Source organism: Aquarana catesbeiana, linkage group LG12 (genome assembly GCF_042186555.1).
Source record: "Aquarana catesbeiana isolate 2022-GZ linkage group LG12, ASM4218655v1, whole genome shotgun sequence".
Classification (NCBI taxonomy): Eukaryota; Metazoa; Chordata; class Amphibia; order Anura; family Ranidae; genus Aquarana; species Aquarana catesbeiana.
Window position 1 is genome coordinate 152,258,457 of NC_133335.1, and position 13,985 is coordinate 152,272,441.

Sequence of the window (13,985 nt, forward strand, 5' to 3'; positions counted from 1 at the left end):
CCCCCTTACATCAGAGTCCGCACTGAGCCCCCTTACATCAGAGTCCGCACTGAGCCCCCTTACATCAGAGTCCTCACTGAGCCCCCTTACATCAGAGTCCGCACAGAGCCCCCTTACATCAGAGTCCGCACAGAGCCCCCTTACATCAGAGTCCGCACAGAGCCCCCTTACATCAGAGTCCGCACAGAGCCCCCTTACATCAGAGTCCGCACAGAGCCCCCTTACATCAGAGTCCTCACTGAGCCCCCTTACATCAGAGTCCTCACTGAGCCCCCTTACATCAGAGTCCTCACTGAGCCCCCTTACATCAGAGTCCTCACTGAGCCCCCTTACATCAGAGTCCTCACTGAGCCCCCTTACATCAGAGTCCTCACTGAGCCCCCTTACATCAGAGTCCTCACTGAGCCCCCTTACATCAGAGTCCTCACTGAGCCCCCTTACATCAGAGTCCTCACTGAGCCCCCTTACATCAGAGTCCTCACAGACCCCCCTTACATCAGAGTCCGCACAGAGCCCCCTTACATCAGAGTCCGCACAGAGCCCCCTTACATCAGAGTCCGCACAGAGCCCCCTTACATCAGAGTCCGCACAGACCCCCCTTACATCAGAGTCCGCACAGAGCCCCCACTTACTGTAAGGGGGAGCTCTGTGGACTCTAATGTAAAGAGGAACGCTGATTTAAGGGGGTCTCTGTTTACCAAAGCCCCCTCTTGCATCAGAGTCCACAGAACACCCCTTAAATTCGTTTCATATATAAACTGGAAGGCAGGAGAGAGGATGAGCTTACTCACACCAGGATGAGGCTCAGGAGCAGGCTGCCTGCAACTTTAAATCTTGTGTTAAATTTTCCTTTACATCTCCCCAGGGATGTGTGGGCGGGGCAGACGCAGGGGCGTGGGGGAGGCAGACACAGGTGGTGTGGGCGCGGCAGACAGGAGTAGAGGGGTGGGAAGAGGAGGAGCAGTGTTTGAGCAGACAGTGGAACTTTCAGCGTTGGCTGATCTGTGTGTGAGAGAGACACACAGCTCAGCCGCTCAGCCAATCAGCCACTAACGTAGTTGCGCCAGAGCCTGGAGATGACACAGGCACGACTGCATAGCGGTGGGTGAGCGGCAGCCGTGGCCTGTGTTGGCCCTGTCCAGGCCGCGGGCGCCGCTTACCTCCCGATGTGCGGCCTGATCATCAACAGGCCACGAAGCGGGCGGCCCCGGCCCACCGGGCAAATGCCCGGTCTGCCCTGTGGCCAGTCCGGGCCTGCTTAGGGTACAACACAGATCACAAGGAAATAAGGTTATTGAGCCACAGAGAGTAATTAAATAACACAAGAATTTGATTTTGTTTGTTTTTCTTTCTTTGCTTTTTTCTTTTCTCTCTGATAGGCTCCTGGAATGTCAGGGGTCTGGGCAACCTGGTTAAGAGATCCACGTTTTTTTCTATGATGGAAATGTATGGAGTAGGGCTGATCTGCCTGCAGGAGACACATCTGACAAAACTCACTATGTCACAACTACGAAACAGGAAGTATCAACGTCAATACCATTCGGCATACTCCTCGTATTCGAGGGGGGTGAGTATAATGGTGAGAGGTGGGATGGCTTTTTCCTGCAGGCAGATCAGCATAGATGAAATGGGCCACTATATTTTCCTTTATTGTTTAATGGAGAATAGGATGTATGTCCTGGCAAATATGTATACCCCACCGCCTTTTAAACTTGACGTTATGTATAAACTAATGGAATTTATGATGGATAAGGAGGGTACGCCGGTTATAGTAGTGGGGGATTTTAATGAGGTCCTTGATAAAAGAGTAAACAGGTTCCCACTGGGGGTATAGCTGGATAAAGTTGCTGAGGGCCGGGGGGCGTGTCCAAGATGTCGGCGTGAGCAGACGTGCTTCCTGGAGCTATGCTAGAGAATTATCCGAATAACTTCTCCTACCTGGACTGACTTGCCCTAAGCTGGGTGATTTGACCCTCTATGCCGTCCCGATCCTCCGCCGGACCGAAGAGCGGTAAGAAGCTCCGTTTTCCCCCGGCTGTTCCTGTGCCTGACGATCCCGTAGTGCACAGAGCGGGAACCCCGCGTGGCCATTCCAATATGGCCACTCAGACGGCACATGAGGAGACTGCCTCTCCATCCCTCCCTGGAATCCCTGAGGTGATGGCGGCAATATCAGCATGCCAGACTGCCCTGTCAGGGAAAATAGAGGCTGTCCAGATGGATGTCGGATTGATCAGGCAAGATTTAGATAAGATACGTGCCCGGCTGGGGGCTGTTGAACAGAGGGTAGGTCGGGTGGAAGACGTTACAGAGGAGCACTCGGTAGCGATTCGGACCCTGCAAAATAAAGTTAAGGTCCTTGAATATCGCGCCAAGGGATGCCGAAAATTGCAGCGGGCGAAACAATTTGCGATAGTGGGGCTTGCGGAGGGAGAAGAGGGACAGAATGCAGCTACTTTTGTGGAGGATCTCCCGCGATCCCTGCTTCCCGGAGCCCAGTTGTCCCCGTATTTCACTGTTGAGAGAGCGCACAGAGTCCCGCCGCAGTGGGGACCAGCTGGTCCCCCCCCCCGCACATTGATCCTGTGACTATTAAACTTCAGGGACCGTGGTGAGCTTCTGCGGGCTGCACGGGTGACGAAGGAGATCTCCTATCAAAACTCAAGATTGCTCCTGTTCCCTGATTATACGGTGGAGACCCAGAAACAGAGAAGATCCTTCGATGCGGTCAAGGCGGCCATGAGGGAGAAATCATCCTTTTTCCGGTAAAGCTGAGAGTGGTTGATGGGGAGGCAGTACGATTTTTTACCAATCCCAGGGAGGCTACATCGTGGTTGGAGTCGCTGCCTTATCTGAAATGAGTGGATCCTGATCTTTTAATGTCTATTTGCTGCTGACACCTTATTGCCCTGTGTCTTTATTTCTGGAGAGCAGAAGTTGAGGTGTTTTCTATGCACCGTTTTCCATGAGGGCCCCAGACCTTTTGGTATCGCCTCCCTGATGCATGGGGGAGCACCGGATTACCAGGGTCTACAGGTCTACAGGTTTACCTGCTCCAAACGCTCTAACACACCGCAGTGGTAGGTAACTGTTCCCATAAGTGAATGGAAAACAAGCCCTACTATGACTATTATCCGGAACAGTTCCAGGTTTCTATATATCTACCCTTTTAAGTTTTGTGCCCCTGGCTAGTCCAGGTGATTTGAACTAATGTGTTACTATATGACTGGTTATTAACTAGTTCTCTAGCATCTCCAATGGGAGGCTAGGTGTCCTTGGTGGCTTGGATTGTGGTCCCCCCTCTGTGCAATTGTGTAGAGGGGTGGCTAGCTCTCCTTTGTTGACTAGGGCATGCCTCCCTGAGTAGGTTACTCTAAGAACTGGGGGTTTGGGGAACTATGCATGATCCAAGTTTTGGGGTCTGCGGGGTGGGGGGAGGGGTGGGCAGCCATTGCTGGTCCATGTTGGTTTTGTTTTTTTCTTTTCTTTTTCAAGGTTCTTTTTTCTGCAATACTGTTCAATGTACTCACATATGGTAAAGGGAAATGCATCATGGGAATTTCAGAAATGTACATTGCTGTTAGCTGTGGTGATTGGTCTGCTGCTCGGGTAGATACCTTGCTCCCAGGGAAGGGGTGTCGTGTGTTGGTTCCTGGGACACCTGCCCTACTTATATATATTATGGCTAGTTTTTCAGTACTCTCCTGGATGTCCGGGGATTAAATTCAGCAGTTAAGCGTTCCCTGGTATTTAATTATTTAAAAAAGTATGCTCCCCAAATTTGCATATTACATTACCTTGTGGGCTCACGGGTTCTTGGACTCAGGAGAGCATGGGTGAGTTCACACTACCAAGCTACATATTCTAGCTATTCCCGGGGAGTGAGCATATTAGTTCACAGATCTCTTCCCTTTCAGCTCCATAATATTAAAACTGACCCGGGCGGAAAATATATTATTATGCACGCTACAATTGCTAATACAGAGTGTGTGATTGTGGGACTCTATCTCCCACCTGTATGATATTATGAGGTTAGTCATACAATATGGAACGTCTCATGTTATGATATTGGGGGATTTTAATTTGGCTCCCTGTCCGGCCCTGGACAGACTCCACCAGTCAACCCGAAGGACACCTGATCTAATGCAGTGGGCCGATACATTTGAACTAATTGATGCCTGGCGGCATTATAATCCATCTGAGAGAAGATATACTTGCCATTCATCCACTTATCGGACCCTCTCCCACATTGACCTGGGGTTTGTTACTCGGGGGGTGCTGCAGCGGCTGTCGAAGGTGCAGATCCTCCGTAGAGGCATCTCCGATCATGCCCCTCTCATGATTACTGTACTGTTGAGGCCCACTCCTGGGCAGAAACTGTGGAGACTGTCGGGGCACTGGATAGAGGACCCTAGGGTTCAGGAAGATATGCCAGAGGCGCTGTGTAATTTTTGGCTTGAAAACACCAACCTTACATAGCCCTTGATGGTCTGGGACGCCTTTAAGGGAGGGGGGAATATATTTCCCGCATTGCTAACAACCGGAAGCAGTCTGTGCGGTCACTGGGGGAGTTGGAGGATGTGCTCGGGGATGCGGAGGCTCGATATGCTGATGCTCCTACTCCACTCAACTATGGGGCCGTGCAGTATGCGCTTAGGGCAGTTGAACTTTATAGGATAGAAATGACTAAGAAATCTATGCTCAGTACAGCCCAACGAGTTTTCGAATATGGAGATAAAAATGGCAAATTGTTGTCGTGGTTGTCTCAGGGGCAGTTTGCCAGTACACATATTGGGAGTGTCCGGGATGAGGGAGGTGTCCCCCTTACAAATTCGGATGAAATCCTTGCTAGATTTGTGCGCTATTATAGTTCCCTCTATTCCACTAGGGTGGATTATGAACTATCAGACCTCTGGGCGTACTTGGATGGGGTGGACTTTCCTGCCCTGCCCCAGGGTGCCTGTGAGAATCTAGAAAAAGATATTACCCTTTAGGGGGTCCAGTTAGCTATGGCCCAGATGCAACCTGGTAAAACCCCCAGTACAGATGGCATACCGATCTAATTTTATTCCACGTATCAAGAGCTTCTGGCTCCTAGGCTTTCCATGTTGTTTGCTCAGTTCACCAAGATAGGGTCATTGCCAGATTCCATGTCCGAGGCTGTAATTGTGTTGGTGCCCGGTAAGGACCCTGAGGACTGTGCGTCATATCGGCCCATTTCTTTAATTAATGTTGACGCAAAACTGTTGGTCAAGATTTTGGCCAATCGTCTGGCACAGGTTCTGGATGAGCTCAATCATGTAGATCTGAGGGGGTTCATGCCCGGCAAGGGCACTGATATCAATTTGAGAAGGCTTCACCTCAGCCTGTCTATTCCCCATGATAACGCTGGTACCAGAGTCATTGCCTCTCTGGATGCTGTAAGGATGTTAGAGTGCTGCTTTAAGATATGTTATACAAGAAGAAATGTATTTTGCTTTCTTATGCAGAAAATTAGAAGTGCAAAGATGATTTGCGAGCTATGTACTTGAACAGGATGTACGTGTGGTTAGCCTGACATTTTAATATAGACAATGAATAACAAAGTTATAACATGTTAGAAGTTGGGTGTCTGGAACATTGGCAGATTGCCTACCATACGGGGTCACATATATATATAAACTTATATTTAGATATAGCCTGAGGGATATCTATAGGCAGAATATGCAATTTATGACGTTTTATGCTTATTTTTTCATAAAGTCTATGCTTCAATCTCATTGGCTGATAATAAGAGGGAGGTTTTTCTCTCTCTCTCTCTCTGTAAGTGTATAAGATATATGCAAACCCAGTAAATCATTGTAATTTCGATTCACCATCCCATGTGTGTGTCTTGATTACCCGATCGATCAGAGAGTTCTATCCATACACCCATAGGTCCAACCCGGGTTCAAAGGAGAAATAGGGGCGGCTTAACAGATGCAGAGAAGGCATTTGACTCAGTTGAGTGGGGCTACCTATGGGAGGTGCTGGGTAGATATGGGTTTGGCCCCAATTTTTGCGCTGGTTGCAGTTACTCTATCAAAAGCCCCCAGCTTGTATACGGACCAATGGTGCGACTTCTGAGCCATTTCCGCTGCAGCGTTGTACGCTCCAGGGTTGCCCCCTCTCGCCCTCCCTTTTTGCTTTGGCGCTGGAACCCCTGGCCATCCTGCTTAGGGCATCTAGGGGGGTGGAGGGTCTGCGGATCGGTCCCTTGGAAGAGAAGGTGTCATTATACGCCGACGATGCCCTGTTGTACTTACACAATGCGGACTCTTCTCTGCGAGCTGCTCTGAAGCTCTTTGATGAATTTGGCCGCTTCTCAGTGGTCCGAATAAGTTGGGCTAAGTCTGTACTTTTTCCACTAGACCCCGGGGCCATGCCATGCGGCCATCACCCAACTACAGTGGGTTACTAGTTTTAAATACCTGGGAATTCAAGTGGGCCGAGATACGTCGGATTTTTATGAACTCAATTTGCGACCCGTGTTACTACAGTTGAAAACCAGATGTGCCTCTTGGGGGAATCTTCCACTTAATTTGCTAGGGCGTATCAATCTAATCAAGATGGTCTTTCTCCCCAATATTTAGAAATTCTCCAGTGTGGATTCCCAATTTATTTTTTAAAGAACTTAATAGCTGTATTGGGACCTTTATTTGGGGAGGCTCCACTCCCCGATTTTCACGATTCACCCTATGTCTTCCTGTGAGGTGCGGGGGATTGGCGTTGCCCAATTTTAAAGTATACTATTGGGCAGCCGTGCTGGTTTCGGTCCGCTGGTGGTTTGTCCACTCCAGGGCCAATGCTGTGGTGTGCTACGAGGTGGCTTTTTTGGGATCCCTCGGTGACCTTGGGAACCTAGTTTATAGGGGCCCTGGGGCTTATGCTGATCTCCCGCGCCTGACTGGGACGACGCTAAGGGTGTGGGTGGCTGCTAGGAAGAGGTTTCATAAGTCAAACCAGTGGTCACCCTTTCAACCCCTATGGGGTAATCCTAGTCTTACGCAATTCCATACAATCCCGGACCCTCAGGTCTCGGCGAGATATGGGGTGAAGTCACTTCGAGATATCATGCCAGCCGGGACGCTATTGACCTACAGAGACCTATCCACCAAATTTAATTTGCCCGGCTGGATGTATTTTCGTTATCAGCAGTTGAGACACGCAGCAAGAGCACAGTTCCCGGGACCCATTGTCCTTTCCATGGATCCCATAGAGGAGCTTTTGGCCCAGGAATCGCTTGCCAAGCCTCTCTCCTCCCTATATTTGTCGCTCCTCTGTCTGGACTCTCCCGGGCTGGAGAGGCTGTGGGAGGCATGTAGGACTGACATCCCCACACTAGAGAGGGAAGATTGGAATGACTGTTTTGAGGACAGCTTTGGGTTGGTTATCTCCTCTAGGGATAAGGTGATACAGGCCAAGTTTCTTCATAGGGTGTACTACACCCCACAGCGACTGCACAGACTATACCCCATGAGGGACCCCCTGTGTGGTAGATGTAGACAGGAGGTTGGGTCATATTATCATATGTTCTGGAGCTGCCCTGAAGTGGCTCGATTTTGGGCTGCGGTGTTTGAAGCTATTAATGAGCGCCTCGGTATGTCATTGGTCCAGTCTCCGGAGCTAGCACTGCTTGGCATACAAATGCCACATTATACTAAACTCCTGATTGCATTCTTACTGTATTATGCAAAAAAAACTATTCTTCTTAGATGGAACTCTACTTCCCCTCCCACTATGTCTCTTTGGGAAGACACTATTAATAAGGCTCTTCCACTGTATAAAATGACTTATCTGAATAGGAAGTGTCCCAAGAAGTTTAAAGGTATATGGTTACCCTGGACGGCTTGAAAGCTCTAGATGTATTACATAAACAATACGGAGGGGTTCCTCCCTTCCTTTTGCCCGGGCTGCCCTCTGCCCCCCCCCCCCCCTTTCCCTGTTTATCCCCCTTATTGTGTCTGGAATGTTTTGTTGAAATGCCGTTCTGGTTCAATGAAACTGAAGATTGCTACTTAAGATCTGAAATCCTACCGCAATTGTGATTATATCTAATGTCTAGGTTTCTGTAACCACTTCTAACATTTTTTGTGCTGTAACAAATACCATTTGCTTTTTCTGTTTTATACTATGTTTATTCTTTTATCAACAAACTGAGATTTTAACCATGAAAAGTTGCTGAGGGCCGGCTGTATCAATTCCTAGAGGAAGCAGGGCTATTTGATATGTGGAGAGTGTGGAATCCGAATACCCAGCAATACTCCTGCTTCTCAAGCTCCTATTCCGCACTCTACAGAATTGATATGGCCCTGGGAAACGGGGAAGTATCACAGCTGGTAAAAAAAAAATAGTATACTTACCAAGAGGGGTGTCGGATCATTTGCTTCTGGTGTTAACAGTTACCTGGGAGGGAAAATAACCCCGGGGGTATGGAAAATAAGCCCATTTTGGTTAGAACTAATGGAGAAAGCAGATGAGGTATTGTTAAAATTAAAAGAGTTTGTGGAGTTTAACGAAGGTATGGCGCCGACTGGGGTGTTGTGGGATACCTTGAAGGCATTCCTCAGGGGCATACTGATCCACCAAGTAGTTAAAGTTAAGAAGAAATCTAGGGAATGGGAGGAAAGTATCAGGAAAGAGGTGATAAAAGCAGAATATCAATATGTGGAGGATCCAACCCCGGAGAAGGAAAGATTATGGTTAAATAAACAACAGGACTATAGGATAGCAGTTATAAGGAAAGCAGAGAATAGGCGACTTTTCCAGAAGCAATGTTCTTTTGGAGAAGGGGAAAGCGTGGGACGAATGCTGGTTCATCTGGTGAAAACCAACCCCCCCTCATCTATACCGGCGATTAGAATGGTAAAAGGAGAGATTTCTTCTCATATGTCAGAGATTATAGACACATTTTGAGAATATTATAGAAATTTGTATAAATCGCAGAGGATAGATGAGTAGGGAAAAATTGATATATTTCTTGGGAACTTGGAGAAACTGTACAGAAGGAGACAGGGAGGGTATGGAGGCCCCAATAACTCTTGGGGAATTACAATAGGCGGTAGCCGGAATGGCCAATAAAAAATCTCCTGGGCCGGATGGACTTCCGGTGGAGACCTATAAATATTATGGAGAAGTACTTCTCCTGGAGTTGCTTAAGGCGTTGAACTGGGCAGTGGTGGGGTGGAGACTGACTAGTTCAATGTCGGAGACAACTATAATAGTGCTGCACAAAGAGGGGAAAGACCCGTTAGATACATCTTTGTATAGACCAATATCCCTGCTGTGCTCTGATGTTAAAATACTGGCAAGGGTACTGGCAGACAGGCTGAATAAAATTATTCAAAAACTTATACATCCAGATCAAACAGGATTTATTGCTAGTAGATCCACTGTTATGAATATCAGAAGGGCATTCCTGAGCTTTCTTGTCCCTAGATGTAATTAAGGCTTTTGATAGCCTGCAGTGGGGCTATCTCTGGCGAGTTCTGGAGGAATTTGGGTTTGGACCTTCTTTTCTCGGGTGGATAAAAACACTGTACAATGACCCAAGTGCTAAAGTTAGAATTAATAATGAATACTCAGGAAGGATTCAAATGGAAAGAGGGACGAGGCAGGGGTGTACAATATCGCCTTTACTCTTTGCTCTTGCGATGGAGCCATTGGCGATTGCAATTAGATCAAGCTCAGGTATGAAAGGATTTCAAAGGAAATTGGGGGAGGAAAGGATCACATTGTACGCAGATGATGTTCTTCTTTTCTTGGGGGACACTGAACAGACCCTCAGGAAAGTAATAAACATAGTTGAGGGGTTTGGAAGGTTCTTAGGTTTAGCTATAAACTGAAGGAAGTCGGTACTTCTACCAGTGGACCTTATTATTAACCCTGTATTGTCCAAAATGCACCAATTGGATGTAGTAGAAACAATGAAATACTTAGGTACAGTATCTCACAAAAGTGAGTACACCCGTTACATTTTTGTAAATATTTTTTATATCTTTTCATGTGACAACACTGAAGAAATGACACTTTGCTACAATGTAAAGTAGTGGGTGTACAGCTTGCATATCAGTGTAAATTTGCTGTCCTCTCAAAATAACTCAACATACAGCCATTAATGTCTAAACTGCTGGCAACAAAAGTGAGTATACCCCTAAGTGAAAATGTTCAAATTGGGCCTAAAGTGTCAATATTTTGTGTGGCCACCATTATTTTCCAGCATTGCCTTAACCCTCTTGGTCAGTGAGTTCACCAGAGCTTCACAGGTTGCCACTAGAGTCCTCTTCCACACCTCCATGACGACATTACGGAGCTGGTGGATATTAGAGACCTTGCACTCCTCCACCTTCCTTTTGAGGATGCCCCACAGATGCTCAACAGGGTTTAGGTCTGGAGACTTGCTTGGCCAGTCCATCACCTTTACCTTCGTAGCTTCTTTAGCAAGGCAATGGTCATTTTGGAGATGTGTTTAGGGTCATTATCATGTTGGAATACTGCCCTGCAGCCCAGTCCCCAAAGGGAGGGGATCGTGCTCTGCTTCAGTATGTCACAGTACATGTTGGCATTCATGGTTCCCTCAATGAATTGTATCTCCCCAGTGTCGGCAGCACTCATGCAGCCCCAGACCATGACACTCCCACCACCATGCTTGACTGTAGGCAAGATACACTTATCTTTGTACTCCTCACCTGGTTGCCGCCACACACGCTTGACACCATCTGAACCAAATAAGTTTATCTTGGTCTCATCAGACCACAGGACATGGTTCCAGCAATCCATGTCCATAAACAAAAGAAGCAGCGCTATAAATCAATTATGTGATACTAAACCACAAATAGTGATTAACAGTATATAAAGTTCATAAACAATCAAGTGACACAATAAAGTTCAATCAGTGAATGGAAGTTTTCAAAGGTGCAATGGATGAAAACCGAACACCTGGGTCCCTTGTTAGGCAAATACAGATGGGACTGGATATACCTTCACCACACCACAGTGTTATGAATAAAATGGACGCTTACCAAATGGCAAGCTTAAAAAAGCTTGTGACCTTAACCCGGTCGGGGCCTTTCTTGAGATGGGACACCGTTAGACCACTCTTCAGGCCGTGGATGGCTCACTATCCTCCACATAAGGAAACCAGGATACAGAGAATACTATACTCCTATCTTGGAGTTGTTCTCACAAACAATGCCCCAAAAAAAGGAAAGAGCACATAGCGTAATCCTGGATGGATATTTATTCAAGAACATTAAAATTACACTTACAGTGTGTCGAATAAAAACAGCATGGAAAGCCGGCCGGCTAGCACGAACACCCGTCCTACAGACGGTAGATACGGCACGTCAGCACGTCAGCACGCCCGACGTACGTTTCGTCACACTTCTGACGTCGTCTGGGGCACAGACGACGTCAGAAGTGTGACGAAACGTACGTCGGGCGTGCTGACGTGCTGACGTGCCGTATCTACCGTCTGTAGGACGGGTGTTCGTGCTAGCCGGCCGGCTTTCCATGCTGTTTTTATTCGACACACTGTAAGTGTAATTTTAATGTTCTAACAAGGGACCCAGGTGTTCGGTTTTCATCCATTGCACCTTTGAAAACTTCCATTCACTGATTGAACTTTATTGTGTCACTTGATTGTTTATGAACTTTATATACTGTTAATCACTATTTGTGGTTTAGTATCACATAATTGATTTATAGCGCTGCTTCTTTTGTTTATTTAATTTGTAGTGTGTGTATCTCACCTTTACGCAGCTGCTCTCTTTTCAATTGTTCGTTATTTATTTACTTGATTGTGTTAATTGTGTATAGTATATAGCGCGGTGGTTTCCTCTTTTATTAATCCATGTCCATAGCCTGCTTGTCTTCAGCAAACTGTTTGCGGGCTTTCTTGTGCATCATCTTTAGAAGAGGCTTCCTTCTGGGGCGACAGCCATGCAGACCAATTTGATGCAGTGTGCGGCGTACGGTCCGAGCACTAACAGGCTGACCCCCCCAGCCCTTCAACCTCTGCAGCAATGCTGCAAGCACTCATACATCTATTTTCCAAAGACAATCTTTGGATATGACGCTGAGCACTTGCACTCAACTTCTTTGGTCGGCCATGGCGAGGCCTGTTCTGAGTGGAACCTGTCCTGTTAAACCACTGTATGGTCTTGGCCACCATGCTGCAGCTCAGATTCAGGGTCTTGGCAATCTTCTTATAGTCTAGGCCATATTTATGTATGGCAACAATTGTTTTTTGAGATCCTCAGAGAGTTCTTTGCCATGAGGTGCCATGTTGAACTTCCAGTGACTAGTATGAGAGAGTGAAAGCGATAAAACCAAATTATCCCCTCAACCTCACATTTTTCTTTCCAAAATTATAGGAATTGTATTTTACTGTTTATATTTTAATCTTATCAAGTACAGTGTGAAGGGTAGTTTAGTATTTTTATAATTGTCCCACATTATTTGTGTAGCACTAACTCTCGGTGGAGCTGCTGGTTTAAAGCGAGCTGTTACCTTCACTCTCGATACCTCTATTTCACCGGCACCGGGTCTAGGGTCCCGTTGAGTTTACCTCTGGACGATGTAGGCACCAAACACTTGAATATATTTTCCAATGCTTTAATGAACAAGTAATAAAGAAATAGCAGGAAAGAGGCAGAAGGAAAGTTGAAGGGAAGCTCAAATACCTTTCCTTAGTATTCTTTAGAACATTCTTTGGAATTAAACACTTGTAGTTGAATGCATTCCCCTCTCTCACTTGCCTAGCAGCCAGTACGCAGCACGAACAAAAGTCTCTGCAACAGACTTGTTTGGAATAAAACCCGTACGATCCTCTGCCACAGGATGTATTGGTTTGCGATGAATGTCAGACACAGTACTTGAACCTTTAAGCCAACCCGGCAGTACTATGCAGTAAGATTACTTCAGGATACGTCCTCCAACCGAGTCACCAGGCCCCTCTCCTGACCAGCACTCTGCATGATCCTTCCATGACGGGTCCTCCCCTGGGATCTCCTCGGTTGTCCAGTTTCTTCACTCAGGATAGACAGCTCAGGACCATTCCTCTGCTGCTGTGGTAGTCCCCAGACAGGCTTCTGGGCCCACCCACACGCCACAGCGATGTGGGCCTCCGGAATGGAGGACCACGAGGTGGTACTCTTAACGCATACCTGTCGGCCAGGAGGGCAAGCAGGTGGCTGAAAATGAACCCCTCAACATGGCGTCTGTCCCATAAATACCCTCTCCCAGAATGCAACTCGGAGGACCACCTCCACCGAGTTGTCTCCAGGACAGAGGAGCACTCATACGCTTCAACACGTTGCCTTTCCAACACCAGCCCATGGTGACGACACCCACCGGCACAGTGTGGAACCACACGCAACTCAGCCAAGCTGGAACAGAGGCAAATCTAACTTCACCTAACAAGCAACCCACAAGATTTACCTATCAGCGGTAGATTAAAAATCTACCAGCGCTACATACTCCCCCCACTACAATAGACGTTATCCTCAACGTCTGTCAAAAAAAAAATAATAATAACTCCCAAGCCTGAGAGCAGGTATTTGAGCTTAAAACTTGGATTAAAGTAAAGAAGAGAAGAAGTCAGTAGAGAGATATTACAATTTCAACATTTTTCTTTTAAACAATATGTTCACATCTGTAAACAAAACCACATTAATACCGTTGCAACCCCACTATCTATCTAGCTGAAAAGCCTAACAGCTTGATAGCAGGTCCACTTGCTCCTGAAAAAAAAAACAAAGTTAAACACACACACAAGATATATACAGTTTTAGGAGCAAAGTCTCATTCTTAAAAAATGAAACTCTCTTCCTATAATCTTTCCTATGTTCCCACTAAGGAACCAACTAGAATAACTTGAGGAGTCCATCCCTATATATATTTAGGTATGTCATATCTTTAAATGAAAGAAGTCCAGCTAGCGAAAAAAAACAAGCCTTGGATTTGGA